Raw genomic sequence first — 14,750 nt, forward strand, 5'->3', positions numbered from 1 at the left:
CATTTCAAAATGGTAGAACAAAAGATTTTGGAATTTTTCACCAGAAATATGTGGTATTTGAAGAGTTGTATTTAATTTGATTTGAACATCACATGATATATATATATATATATATACATTGCAACTTTATATAAGATTCTATTGATAAGCATATTTTTATATTTTTGTTCCTAATATCAAATAAAATTGAATATTTTAAATTTTAAGCTATTATTTATTTATACATTCAAACATTTTATTTGCACAAGTGCCTGAATGACATATTAAGTTTCTTTCCTAATTATCGTGAGTTAATGGTTCTATTTTTGCTTATCCCTCTTTCTTCTCACTTTATCCTAATATGATCAACAAACTTGTGCTTTTTCTTGACATCTATGATCATTGTGATAGTTTGCATGAGAATTAACTCCATAGGCGCATGCATTATTAACCCCATAGGCTCATACATTTGAATGCTTGGTCCTTAGTGTGTGGAAACTGTTTGGGGAAAGATTAGGAAGTATGGCCTTGCAGGAGGAGGCTTGTCACTGGGAGTTGCTTTTGAGGTTTCAAAAGCATACACAAGGCCCAGTCTCATTCTCTCTGCCACTCTCTTATAAATAATATGTAAGCTTTCTGCAGCTGCTCTATTTCTGTGCCTGCCTGATGCCTGTCTGCCTGCTGTGAACCTGCTGCCATGCTTCCCATCATGATGGTCCTAGACTCACCCTCTGGAAAATAGAAGCAAGGCTCTAACTTATTATTTAAAAACAATGCCTTTGCCGGGCTGTGGTGGCGCATGCCTTTAATCCCAGCACTTGGGAGGCAGAGGCAGGCGGTTCTTTGTGAGTTCGAGACCAGCCTGGTCTACAAGAGCTAGTTCCAGGACAGGCTCCAAAACCACAGAGAAACCCTGTCTCGAAAAACCAAAAAAAAAAAAAAAAAAAAAAAAAAACAATGCCTTTGTTATGATGTCTCCTCACAGTAATAGAAAAGAAAGTAAGACGAACATCCTTTTATATGATATAAGCAATTTTCATAGACAAAAATCCACAAGGCTTAAACAAATAAGAGATCATATGTAGATAAAATGATTTTTGTAAACAGTAATCCCCATTATTTATTCATTTTAATAATTACACTGCATTTAATATTTTAGATATTTTATAAAACAGCTATCCAACCCTCGTTGTTAGATATTTGCATGCTGCTATGATCTTGGCAGGTTTTCTTTTGTGTTAGTTTAAACTCTGCATGGATAAATATTGTGGCCTATATCACTTCAATACCAAGTATAATGATAGTTTTCATTATATTAAAGTACGTGTATATATATTTTTCTGTGTGTAGATTTTTGTGTGCATTTTCACATGCATTTATAAAATATGTTTACTATATATACTATAGATACATTTAATATTTAATAATTATTTAGTGTTTAATATTATTTAAATGTATTTAATATTATTAATAATAAATATTTAATAATATATTTAATAATAGTCAGCGTCTTCCCATAATTCTTTCAGATCCATCACATTCTTCAAACCCTACCCATTTGTGTCCTTTTCTATTTTAAAATAAAGGCCATTATGTCCAACTTCTGCTTCCATATACTCTTGGGTATGTGGCCTTCACTGGAGTATGATAAACATGCCAGAGGCTACAATTTAAAGAAAACTGATTTTGCCTCTCCAAGCACTATCAGTATGGGTGGAACTCAGATATGGGTGGGACTTCTTGCTCAACTCCCCCCTCCATGTTGGAATTTTGTCTGGCTTAAGCTTAACTCTCTGTATGGCTGAGAATTCATATTTGCAACTGCTTTGGCATTGCAATGTAGCACTGCAGTAAACAATGCAAGAAAATATTGTTTCCTTGGAGTCATTTATTCTTTATGGCTCTTAAAATCATTCCTCCTCCTCTTTAACAAAGATCCCCGAGCATCAGGAAGAGGGGGCATGATCCAGATGACTGCTTTAAGGCTGAGTACTTTCCAATCTCTTTGTTCTCTGCACCTTGACCGGTTGTGGATCTCTATATTAACTGAAATGGACTGCAAACAAAAGTTTCTTTCCTAAGCGTTAAGAGATTCATTGATCTATAGGTGTGATGAGAAGTCACTAGGACTGTTGGAATTAGGAGCAGTTGAGGGGGTGGTATGGAAACCTAGTGCAGCAGAAACTCCTGCAATCTATGAGGGTGACTCTAGTGAGGACTCCGCACAATAGAGGGTAGGGAGTCTGAACTGGTCATCGTTTGTAGTCAGAAAAGGCAACTAGTGGTGGGACTGTCTTTTCTTGTTGGCCAAAGAGGTCCTATGGAGATGCGTAAACAACCCAGTCTGATGCTAGGAAAAAAGTTATCCTCTGAAAACTGACAGCAGTTGCTGAGGACAACTTCCACTGAGCTCACTGACCATAGAGAAATCAAGCAGGGCAAGCTTGTAACATTCACCTCTACATTCTAGTCTCATCGCAAGAAGGTACTCTGCAGGCTATGGAACTACATACCTCGACACCAACCCCGGCACACAATTCTCCACCTACAATCTGCTCTGCCTGAAAGATATGGTGGCACAGAACAAGGGCAAGTGGCCAATCAACTTTTGCTTTAACTTGTCCACAATAAGAGAAGAAGGCCATGTCCTACACTACCTGTATGACCAGGAACCAGAGACTGAATTGCCCAGAGACTTATGGTAGAACCAAACGCAAGTGGCAAAAAAAAGTCATGAAATGATTCCTAATGACGTTCTTCTATAGTAATAGATTTGTGCCTCTTCTTATAGTTATCAAAGAGGCTTCCTCCAGCAACTGATGGCAACAGAGCCTCACAGCCAGATATGTGGATAGAGCGTCTAAATTGGAAATCTCAATTGGATAATGGATGAGTGAAAATAGGAGCAGGAAATACTGTGTAGGAGTGATAGGAAATGTAAGACACCAGGAGAACATGTCCCACCAAATCAGCTAAGCAGGAGTCACATGGGCTCACAGAGACTGAAGGGGCACGCATGGGGCCTGCATGGATCTGCACTAGGTCCTTTGTGTATGTTGTGGCTCTTTGTTTGCTACCCTTGTGAGAATCCTAAAAGTGGACATGGGCAGATCTCTGACTCTTTATCCTGTGCTTGGGACACTTTTCTTCATAGCGAGTTGACTTTCCAGTCTCAAAATGAGGAGTTTTGCCTTGTCTTATTGTATCTTCTGTTGTCCTGTCTGGAAGTCATCTCTTGGAGATCCCCTCCTTTCTGCAGAGGAAGCAGAGAGGGAGTGGATCTGGGTGAATGGGAAGGTGCTGGAGGTGGAGCTAGAAGTGGAGGGAGGGGAAACTGTGGTTGGGATATATTGTACGAAAGAAGAACCTAGTTTTAAAAAATCAAGTTGAGGAATAAAAATTAGAGCAAATCATCAAAAAGAGAGGAGGAATGGGTAAAAGTGAGTGATATTCTTATAATAAATACTAGGATGTATGTGTGTGTGTATATGTGAGTATGATCGATGAGAATAATTCTATGACTGAATACACTAATTCATTTTGTCATGCATTTTTATTCTAGGCAATGGAGGAGAGATGGTGAAACTTTCCATTATTTATGTTTTTAACTCTTTTACAGTTTTAACTTGGAAGTTAAAGTTACAGTTCATTCAGTAAGGAAAGTGACAGTTTACAAATAAAATGTTTATGCATTTTGGGCCAGCAATGACATGGATGTTTCATAGCTGCAAACCCTAATGACAACTAATCCATACCACTTAGCCAACAGAAAATAAAAAAAATTCTCAGAGTATGTTTTCAAGATATGTGGCTTTCTCAGATCTTTTCTGCAATTCACATTTATTTGCAGGTGTAGATACTTGTATTCCTTAGTTTTTCTGTATAATACCCGAATAAAAGATACGAATTATGAAGGGAAAAGAAATAAACACAAACTATTTTGTCGCTCTTCAGTCTTGCTATTTGAATGGGGCTATTCCAAAATTACTACAAAGTAAATTTTATAAAATAATTGCACCCAAAAATGAACACATTTTAAAAGAGAATATTTAATGTCATTTTAAAAGTTTGAGTATACATTCAGAATCTTGACACTCTTAAACAGTGACTAATGGCTTACAACCTACCATGGATTGGATTTTATTAGATAAATGACTATTCTAGTAGCTACCTTTTATGAGTATACTTTCATCATTTATTTGTATTTCACATCCATATATTTATTTATCACGAATAGTAAATAACCTACTAAGTTTCTTCCACCATACTAATGATCCAGGTTTCCTTTATAAACATCCTAAGAGTTTTATAAATTATTAACATGTAGTTAAACATACTTATCTATAGTTAAGTGAATTTGTCTCAAGGATTTACATAATCCTTCTAAATACAATGCATTTAAATCTGAAACTAGAGAAAATTCAATGTGGCTTCACTGCCTTGCAGTATTGTGCTTTTCTAAAAAAAATTAAGATTTAAACTATTTAAAATTTCAAGAACTATGACATAAATCACCGCTCTCATCTTCCACTGAGACATGCATGTAATGTATATTTTATAATTGAATGATGAATAGTCTACTATATATATATATATAAAATAAAAGGGAAAAATACTGTGATTGTATACCTGTCCATGAAACCAAGTTTTCCTCAATCCCTGCTTTGTTTGTATCATTTTAATATTGACTTATGACAATTTTTGTTAATTTATTTTGTATGCATGTACAATGTATGTGTAGAAGACAAGTTTTAACAGATTGTCTTCTCCTTCAACCATGTGGATCCTGTGGATCAAATTTAGGTCACTGATCTTGGCAACAAACAACCTTTACCCCGTGAGCCATTTTACTGTTCTCTTTCCCTATTTCCAATGGTTTAAATTTTATGAAGTCATTCATTCTATAACTTTTACCAGCTATTATATACCACATATATGGACTAAGATATGTTAAAATAATAGTGGCTTCAAACAAATGAAATGACTTTCTATAATTTAAACATTTTGATCTCAGTGTTGTAACATAGGACAATACTTTAATGAAGCTATGTTTTCATATATTGCTTACATCATATTTAACAATGAAGTAGGATTTTTTGTCTGTTTGTTTTAAGTCCTATAACCTTGAGCAAACATAAACACCTGAAAGGATGATATATGTTAAAACAAACATTCAGTCAATTGTGGTGTATGCCTTTAAACCCAGTACTAAAGGGGCAGAGGCAGGCAGATCTCTGAGATTGAGGCCAGCCTGGTCTACAGAGGGAGTTCTAAGACTGCCTGGACTGCTACACAGAGCAACATTGTCTCAACAAAACAAACCAGCAATTTAAAAGAAACAAATCAAGATGAAAGTATCAATTCAGGAAGCCTAGGAGACTACAAAATGTAATCTACACTTTTTGGCAAAGTAGGTATTATAACTAAACATAATTAAGTTTATTTTATAGTTTGACACTAGAGAGTAACACTTGAGAAAGCACATATTTTCCTCATTAATGATTTTACATTACAGAATAAAGTAAAATGTATATAATTTTCCATGCAGTATTACTTAAATTGAATTCTTTTATGCAATATACATTTCATATGTGTTAATATATTATGTTACTTTTCTAAAAACAAGCATATATAACCTTTCCTTTCCAAGCCTTGCAATTTTGGCCATACAATTTTAAAAAGCATTATTAACATTAAGTTTAATAAAATCTAAAATTTGTAATGCTATTTGTAAGTGTATAAGTATTATTACACAAAACCTTCATATGAAAGTATCACTGATAAACAAGTACCTCAGGTTAGGTATAAATATACTTGAAAAAGTTGTCTTCCTCTCACTGCAAAAGTTAAAGTCTAAGTTATTTAGTAAGACTAGCAAACTCATATTATCTAATTCTTCAAATTCTTTTAAATTAAAGCATTCTTCAGCTTAAGAGTAACAATATTACAATGCATTGGACTATGAATTTAAAATTGAGATATGTATTTGTTGTGCATTGTTCTGTTTTACAAAAGAATATTTTGGAATATTTCACAGATGATGATGATGATGTGGATACAAATCATTGAAGCATTTGACAAATAGACAACAGTTAGTATTTTCACAGAGCTAACAGTACTGGTTTCTTCCGGAATATGGGAAATCAGCATTTCTAATGAGCAAGTCTTTTGAAGACCTATTATGAGGTTTGAAAATAATGACATCTTGAAATTTGGAGGTAAATAGACAGATCTAGAGAACATCATATTGAGTGAGGTAACCCAGATCCAGAAAGACAAATATCATATATACTCACTCAAAAGTCCTTTAGACAGAAAACAAAGAAAATTAACCTACATTTCACAATTCCAGTGAACCTAGACAACAATGGGGACTCTAAGAGAGATGTACATGGATATAATCTACATGGGAAGTAGAAAAAGACAAGATTTCCTGAGTAAACTGGGAGTACAGGGACCCTGGGAGACCCTGGGAGAGGGTTGAAGGGGAGGAGAGAAGAAGGGAGGGGAGGGGAGAAAAATGTATTGCTCAATAAATTCAATTAAAAAAAGAAAATGTACAATTCAGTGTGAGCCTCTTTGTAACATTGTCTACAAGTTAAATGTTGGATTTTCTAATATATAACCTCTTGTCTCTCTGTTTCCCTACATGTTTCAGAATGTACACCCCCCACAATAGCTTCATTTCTGTCTTATGTTATATTCTTGTATGTATTCCAAGTAGAAGAATGTATTGTGATAGTTTCCTTTCTTGAATTTTGTTGTTGTTGTTGTTGTTACTGTTGCTGCTGCTGTTCCTATCATCCTTTCTTGTCACCCCCTTCCTCTAGGATTTCTCTGTGTGTCCCGGACTATCCTGGAACTTGCTCTGTAGATGAGATTGGAACTCAGAGATACAACTGCCTCTGTCCTGAATGCTGGAATAGTAGGCATGTGCCACCACCTCCTGGCTCCCTTCCTCCATTTTATATATAATTTCCCCTAATAATATCACTTATATTTTCATATGTACAGATAATATAAAGACTGATGATTGTATACACAGAGAGATCAACAGGTAGGTAGGTAGGTAGGTAGATGGATAGATAGATAGATAGATAGATAGATAGAGGCATTGTGTGTATGACAGAAAACTTGTAATGTTTGTTTTTCACTTATTTGCTTAGTATAATAATTTCCAATTCCACTCATTTCCATGAATATGATATATATTCATTCCCCTGAATAGCTGAACAAAACCCTCAGTGTGCATAGAAAAAAAAAGAAAATGTAGTAATAGAAATAATACCTTTCTAAAAAAAATCTTAACTATAAAATTTGGAAATGCCAGGGAGATGACAGAGCACAGTTGGTTGGTGGCCTGAAGAAAATGTTCAAATTATGGTTTATAAAGAAGTCACATCAAAACATATTACTTTATAACATGACTAAAATTAATTTTAAGAAGTATGAAAGGGGGGATTTTGTATGGATGGAAAAATGCAGATTCCAGAAGCTAAGGATTATTAGGTTAAAACGTCAGTGTCAGGTGTAGGCTATTTCTCTGTGTGCTGTTTGTGAAGCAATTCCCATTAGGCCCCCACAAACTACAAGATATAGCTAGTTACATTGGATACCCAGCAGAGTTTTATGGTAAGAGCCTGTTTCTAAAGACACAACACACTTTTATCGTTGAACATACAGATATCATGCTGGAGCTGAGATGGAAACTTCCTCCCTGCTGGCTCATTTCCACAGTGCCCAAAGATGCTATGCAGGCAGCTGCGGGAGAAAAGCGACCAATGATCCTTGCAGCTGTGTTCTCTCCATGCTATAAATCCAGTTCCCAGACTAGCTATAGCCACTTGTTGAAAGGTGGCAGGAGTGTTATTTATCAGACACCCACTTTGAAGAAGGGAAGTCACCCTTGGTATTATTGGACCTGGTCACATGCCCTGGCCAGCAAGGCCATATAACCAACTTTGTTTTGCCAAATGGTCATGTTATCAAACTGCCTTGTAAATATTTAAGTTTGTGCTGAAAGACCGGTTCTCCTCTCAGCATTTCTCAGAGAAGCTTGTCTTGTTTGCAGTTTGTAGCAGTTAATGCAAGAGATTCACAACTGACAAAGTGCTAAGAATAATTGATTTTGATTTTAGCCCTAAATATCAACCTGTCCAAGCATCATGGTATATATTGAACAAGATATTGAAGGAGTGTAAGATTTAAATGTTAGGGAGGAGCACAGTCTTCAGGACATGGCATAGCTATAGCACAACAGTTGTGGTTTTCTTCACAGTGCCAGCATTAGAGGCTTCTACCTACATGGCTGGCGTTTATGTGCACATTGGCAATCCAAACTCAGGTGCTCATTTATGTGCCACAAGCCTTTTACACATTTAGGAGTCTTCCAACCACAGAAAATTTAAACTACACATTAAATAATCTTATCTGAGAGAAAAAAGGCCGAAAATACCATAGAACTGCCTTCTAAGTTCTCCTAAAACAGTGCTCACACACAAAAAAAATAGTTTTGAAGTGATAGAATTGATACGAGAAAAATGTTCCCTCTCATTGGAAATTTGTTCTCTACCCCTTAAAAAAGCCACAAACAAATAGAGGCTCTAGATAATTTTGTAAAATCTAGACCTGGTGAGATAACAAAGTGATTTCATAGTGTCACCCTATTCCGCGGGAATTTGGAATTTGTACTATCCTTTCTTTGTTTCTCAGTACCATAGCCAGCCAACTTTAGTACAAAAAAATAGGCAGGCATGGGAGCAGAGAAAAATGTAAAGCTCAATAAAAATCAATAAAAAAAGAAAGAAAGAAAAACAAATTAGCTTTGCTCTCAGCAAATATTGTAATGATGGTATCACTGGACTTAGAAGTGATTTCTTCCCAATACATGGTTTTTCTAAACTAAACCAGTGATAGCAGAGATAATGTCATGATAAAACCACTGCCACATAAAAATAAAATCAGACCATAAAGTGGTGTGCATGTTCTATGAAGACAAGATATGAGCAGAATTCAAGTGGGGATAAAAGAACAGGAATGAGCTGCTGCCCCTCCTCAATACCACTTAAAGTTTTCCCTTTCTTCCCGTTTCTTCCTTCAGAACACCTGTGTCTCTATTCTCATCTTCAGATCTCTTTCACTCTGGCCACACCTCCTTCAGTTCTAGTATCTGTGGTAAGGCCAGGTTATGCTTTGTAAATAAGACCTGAAAATGACGCCATCAGTTGACATGCCAATGTCAATGCAGGATCAAAAGCTGCAGGCAATATACTGGCTGCAGTGTTGTTTTGAAAGAAAATGTCTCCCATAGAGAGGGGCACTATTAAAAGGTGTGCTTTTGTAGAGAGGATGTAGCCTTGGTGGGGGAAGTGTGTCATTCAGAACGCAGGCTTTGGGGTCTCATACATGGTCAAGCCACACCCAAGGAGACAGTTCACATCCTGTTGCCTTTTAGATCATGATGTAGAAATCCCCAGCACCACATCTGGTCTGCCTGCATTCCACCATACTCCCAGACATGATGCTCCCTTCTATGATGGTAATGGACTAAACCTCTGAAACTGTAACGTGCATCTCAAATAAATGTTTTCCTTTATAAGAGTTGTCATGGTCATGATGTCTCTTCACAACAATAGAAACTTTAACTAATACAGCTACTGAGAGAGGAAAAATTAGTCTTCTTCGGGGACAAACTACCTGGTAAGTTATCCAATCCCCCCACATCCTCTCTCTCTCTCTCTCTCTCTCTCTCTCTCTCTCTCTCTGTGTGTGTGTGTGTGTGTGTGTATTTGTGTGTGTATCTGTGCATTTGTAATAATAATATTTTAAAAAAATAGAAGGACGTGGATTTGAGAGGAAGTGGGGGACGCAGAAGGAATTGAAGGATGGAAAAAAAGGGAGGAATGATGTAAATATATTATTCACCTATGAAATGGTCAGTAAATAATTTTTTTTAAACGAAGTTATAGAAAAAGAGGAAACAAGAACTGGTTTAGCTTGAAGCATTAGAAATGACCATGACTCTCTAACCTTTTTCTGCCCCAGGGGGATGTGTATGTTGTTACCTGGTTGATATTGTAAAGATAAACCATCTCTGCTTCCTGTCAGCACATGGAAGTAGCATGGTCTCAAAAGAGAATGACTTCCTTATTTGCTCAGCAATGAGAGACAATGGACAACATAAGGATTTTTAGTATCGGTTTCAAGACTCACCCAGAACAACAGAGTAAGAACAACTAGGATGTTTCATACACTGTATGCTGCCCTGTTTACACCCAAACCCACCTAACCTGTTATTTTCTTTCTATGAGATAAGTCCACTGCCTGTGATTTTATATAGCCTCCTCCCCACAAACACAACACATATTCATGTTGGCAATTATCCAATCAACAACACTGGAAGGATATTAATGAGGTGGTTAGAGAAGATTCAAGTCACCAGGTCATTGTTTGAGAATATATATATGAATATATATAATATATATATCTATATAATATATATAGAATATATTCATATTGTGTTGCACATCTATCTCATGGTACTCTACTAAAGCTACACCTTTCATCAAGTTAGCAATTTTCTTTTATAGTTCAGAGAAAGTAAGTGTTTTTATTCAACTAGCCACTTAATGCATCACTATCCATGGTTAAGTCCTTCAATGGTGCCCGTTTATGGAACTAATCCTCAGTTATAGTCTTTTGAACTTTGGGTTTGGATGTGTTCTACTTTGAGTTTCTATTGCTGTAATGAAACACCATAACCAAAAACAAGTTGGGGAGGAAAGAGTTTACTAGGCTTACACTTCAGCATTGCTGTTCATCAATGAAAGAAGTCAGGACAGGAACTCAAACAGAGCAGGATCCTGGTAGGCATGAGCTAATGCAGAGGACATCATGGGAAGCTGCTTACTGGCTTGCTTCCCATGGCTTGTTCAGCCTGCCTTCTTATATGACCCAGAATCACCAGCTCAGAAATAGCCCCACCCACCGTATGCTGGGTGCTCCCCCATTCATTGATCATTAAATGAGAAAATGCCTTACAGCTGGATTTTACAGAAGGAGGCATTTCCTCAGCTGAGACTCCTTCCTCTCTGTGATTCTAGCTTGTTTCAAGTTGACACACACAAAAATATCCAGTCAGTACAGAATGTGTCTTCTGTTTCAGGACAGTAATTACTGCATTTGGCTTCACAAGATAACTTAGACTTTTATGATCATTATGCTAGTGGTTCTCACAACAGACTATAGATTAAAGGTTTTCTTAATTGTTTTTCTAACTATAAATAGCACCAGATATATCTATTGGTCTCTGGACATTCTAGAGCATTAAAGAATAACATTACTGATAATGGCAAAGATAGAACTTTCTTAATGCCTGGAGGACAGCACAGATTTGAGCTCGGAATAATTAAACAAAATTATTAAACTGTTGTGTTTTTATACTCAACTTTATAAGGAGAATTTATAGAAAGTGAATGCTATTTTGTATATCTGTCTACTATGCTTTGGAGCATGAGGAGAAATGAAATAACTATTCTAAATATTCAAAGTATTTATATTATTCTTATACTTCGTTTAACATTAAATATGTTACTATTAAAATGATTATTCTATTACTTTAAATAAAATCTATTATGATTAAGATTTATTTATAGACTTAGAAGATTTCTATAATACTGTGTTTTTGTTATTTGTTTGAATTCTCTTCAGCAAAACAGCAGTTTTTTTAGATACTCTTTCAATAGATTTTATCTATATTCATTCCAGTATTTACTTTTGAAAGAACTTCTCTTTTTACCTAATATGCTAGAAAAATTGTTATTTCCATTAGGTCATTTTAGTCTAATATCAGAAAAACCGAAAATTTGAAGCTGGAAAGCAATCATGTTTGTAAAGTTTCAATAAGATAACTTTCATATGTTAAACGTGACAATGACCGTACATTCATAAATTCAACCTGTTACTTTACAGTTTCCAATTTTATATCCTTTATGTTAGCCTACTATGACTAGACGAGTTGAGAAATACATGCAAGAATGTACAATATTAAAAATCTATTATGTATTGCAGTTATTTTAAGAATATATGGTAAATATTTTTGAAATTACACTTTAAAGAGTGTTGGATATAGTCAGAAATATACCAAAAGTGCCTTATAGACCTATTGGTCTATAAGAAAGTTTGTAGAAGTTAATATGAAAGGAAAACTATCTCCCTGTAAGGTCATGATGTAAACTTTAGTTCAGTCTTTCTCAGAGGAGACTAGATCTCCTCTCTCCTGATCACTCATTTAGTTATGATTGTTTATTTTTTTCTAGTACATCATATATATTTTCATCCAAGTATACTAAACCAAACAATTCTTCCCCTTCATAGTAGTTGTTTCTTTGTTAAACTTTTATTTTCAATGTGTGTTTAGTGTCACAAATATTAGCTTGAATCGCACTAAGTATGTTAGCAGTAGAACTGAAAACATGGCATACCATTCAGGAATCCATGTCTCTTTGTTTTACAGAATACTGCTACATGAAGGATTCAGTCAGTCTATTAAAACAGCTACATCAAGTAACATATAGAAACAACATGAAAGTCATAGCAGGCACAGGTTTCACCTTTCTCTGTCCTCTATGATTGTGTCCATTGGCTTCCAGAATTACATTAGCTGCAAGCACATACAAAGGAACTAGCACAGGGGCTCTGAATAAGAGCCTCTGCGATTTACAAGAGAGCTTAAGAAGCCTTATCTACATTTGGGCCAAAGCCCTTTCTCAAACATTAAACATGCTGTTTCCTGGTGTTCAGACCCTGTTCAGGTCACCACTTACATTATTTTTCTGTAAGACCTGCAGTGCCTTGTTGACATTGTTCAGAGCATGAACTCTTGTAGATCCTTTTTCTTTTGGCTAAAAAAAAGAGAGAGAGAGAGAAATGGTGTTTACTAGAGAACAAAGAGAGAAAAAAAAATCTACCTGAAAAGACCAATATAAATTTCACTTTTAAGCTTGAATATTTTACATTTAAATGAACACATACTGTGAAATATATATATATATATATATATATATATATATATATATATATATATATATATAGTCTTCAGGCTTTGGGATTTGTCCTTGGCATAGCACATCTTTAGCATAAAGAATCCACCTCCTGGGAAAGAAAGCACATATTTTCCCTTTACACAGTACAATTTGGAATGATTGTGCCTTCACTTTTTTTTAGCTCAGTGTATATTGTTATAATAGCATCAAGGATGGAAAACATTAACAAAATCTATAAGGAAAGTAAGCAGTGAGATAGAAAAGTAAGTTTTAGAAAAGTTTGAAGGAGATGTGAGTTTCTTGGACTGCCCACACTCTACTCACTAACTAGCCCACTTATACAAGCTCAAACAAGCGACCCTTATTTAACTCAGTCATAAAAGAAAGGGGGGTAATAGAAAAGAATAACAGGTTGAATAATAGAGGGAGGGACATAGGAGATGAAAATGGAGGTGAGTCTGATCAAAAATACATTGTCAGATAAATCATAATAAGGTACAGAATTGTCAAATACAAATTATTCCACACAAAATGTTCAGTGAGCATTCAGAAAATGAGAGTCTCTGAAATGTTTAGCACTGAATGGGACATACTTATTATATCCCTTACTCCAAGTCCTAGGGATATTCTTAGTCATAAGAGCCAGAGGTTTTTGATGACAAAAAAAAATGTTTTCCCTACATAGCATGTTGGATGCACATTGAAACAAACATGTGTGATTGGGACAAGAAGATCTGTTCAAGACAAGATCTCAATATAGAGTAGGAAGGTGGTGGGTATAAAATCCCAAAACCATCTGCAGAGTTATTGCTATCTGATAAAAACAGGGAGAAGAAAAGTCAGTTTCCATTAATGATGTGATTCTTGGTAGACTAGCTGCACACTAGGGCAGATCCCACTACCAATACGAGCTTGGCAACAGAAATTGGGCTCAATGGCAAAATAAGAAATGTTTTAAAAGAAACAAAAACAAAACAGGAAGAGGTGGGGCACGCCTTTAATCCCAGCACTTGGGAGACAGAGACAGGTGGATTCCTGTGAGTTCGAGGCCAGCCTAGTCTACAAGGGCTAGTTCCAGGACAGGCTTCAAGACTACAGAGAAATCCTGTCTCAAACCCCATCCCTCCAAAAAAATGTAAAAAAAGAATGATTTTCAATGTCAGTTGGGAATGTGTAGGAGGATGGATAGGGTGCTAATGGCCAGAGTTGGAAGGAGAGGGTGCATATTTTCAAAATACAATGCATAAAATTCACAAATAATAAATTATCACCAAAATATGTAATGTTAAATAAGAACAGTATTTCTTTGACTACTACCTAGTTGTCCTAGTCACTAGAATTCAAAATTTCAATAACCAGGCTTCTTAGTTTATAATTAGTTTATCCCAAAAGTTATATCCCATCTGTTAATTTTATAATAGCATCTGCATAATTAGTGAAAATACACAACACCTTATTTTTTCTAACTGATAAGTTTTAGAAATTCGATTGTTATGATACTTGTATTTAATAACAATTATTATTTTTGATGGATTTCCCTTAAAGCAAGTTTTCATTAGCTATCTCCATGAATATATCAGAAAGTCATTTCCTACTAACAACTTTTCCTTGATATCTTCAAAAACAATGTCAGAACAAATCAGCTGCTGAAACCAGTGATTTATATAGCTCCCATTTTAAGTTTAGGGAGGCTATTGTTTAGTAAAAGTCATGACCTCCAAAACCTGG

This window comes from Microtus oregoni, unplaced genomic scaffold, assembly GCF_018167655.1.
Source record: "Microtus oregoni isolate MIOR12 unplaced genomic scaffold, Mior012 000079F_000, whole genome shotgun sequence".
Classification (NCBI taxonomy): Eukaryota; Metazoa; Chordata; class Mammalia; order Rodentia; family Cricetidae; genus Microtus; species Microtus oregoni.